Raw genomic sequence first — 1,122 nt, forward strand, 5'->3', positions numbered from 1 at the left:
GTCTGGGGTCATGGGGCAGGGCTGATATAAGGAACAGACTCCAGAAACCCCAAACCTGTCTCCCTGAACTCACTTGTTTGCACTAGTTTCCCCTTGTGACTTGCCCAAAATATTTAGTGCTCAACACCTTTTTTTCCCCCCTTCTGGGTAGTCAGGTTTTTCTATTTCTGCCATGGGATAAACAAGTCACTATTTTGGGAGCATGTGGGATTCAAGCCTATGGCTGTCTCAGCACTCCCTGCATGGAAGAGGAGATCCACAGCCCGTGTGCCAGAGTGACTGGCTTGTGCCTCTGTACGTATTCAGCCTAGATGGCAGAGGGGCCCAGTCCCACCAGGGTCCTCATGCTGGAGCATGGAATGGCCTCAGCTCCCCAGAGATCCCATCCCTGCTCTGAAGTGATGCTCCAAAAGCTGGGCTAGGAGCTTTGGGCCTGGAGGAAAAGGAGGCTCCTACCAGAAGTGGGGTTCGAACCCACGCGGGCATGCACCCATTGGATCTTAAGTCCAACGCCTTCACCACTCGGCCATCCTGGTGGGCTCTGGCCTCTCCCCTGGCCCACCAGCTCCTCTCTGAGAACTCACACCTCACCAAGCCCTCGGGGTCCCAACCCAGGACACTTCCCAAGCCCAGTGACACCATTCCCTCCTCACTGCTTTTGTTAACATCTCCAGCAACATGATGGAACATCTCATTAGGAGAGAGCAAGTCTCATGGGCCATGAAGAATGGCACAGCCCCTGTGTGCCACCCTAGAGCCTCATGCAAGAACCACAGTCACGGGTGGTGATGCCAACAGGGACCCTGGAGCAGGAGGGACATCTCTGGGAGGTCCCTCCTGACCCCACTGGGTCCTCAGGGGAAGGGAGCAGCTCTGACAGCCTGGCAGCTCTCAGCCAGACACAGCACACAGTTAAAGCCCTGGCTCTGCACCCCAGGTGCCACTCCTTACTCCCTCCTGTCTGCATAAGGTACTCTGCTAGTGCATTTAGCTGGGACAGACAGTGGTACAGGAAGGTCTTTATTTTTCTTTTGGGATGAGGTGCAGCTTTGTTTCTCAAAGGGAAACATCCAGAGAGAAGAAAAAAACCCAAGCACCACAATTGAACCTCATGGGATTCAA

At 54.3% G+C, this 1,122-nt stretch overlaps 1 non-coding gene across 1 annotated transcript; it reads right to left on the minus strand.

Annotated features, from left to right (window-relative positions):
- Positions 1-453: 453 nt before the first annotated feature.
- On the minus strand, positions 454-536 carry TRNAL-UAA. The gene has a single exon. It is a non-coding gene; the product is annotated as a tRNA-Leu (tRNA).
- Positions 537-1,122: the final 586 nt, after the last annotated feature.

Source organism: Motacilla alba, chromosome 12, assembly GCF_015832195.1.
Source record: "Motacilla alba alba isolate MOTALB_02 chromosome 12, Motacilla_alba_V1.0_pri, whole genome shotgun sequence".
Taxonomy (NCBI): domain Eukaryota; kingdom Metazoa; phylum Chordata; class Aves; order Passeriformes; family Motacillidae; genus Motacilla; species Motacilla alba.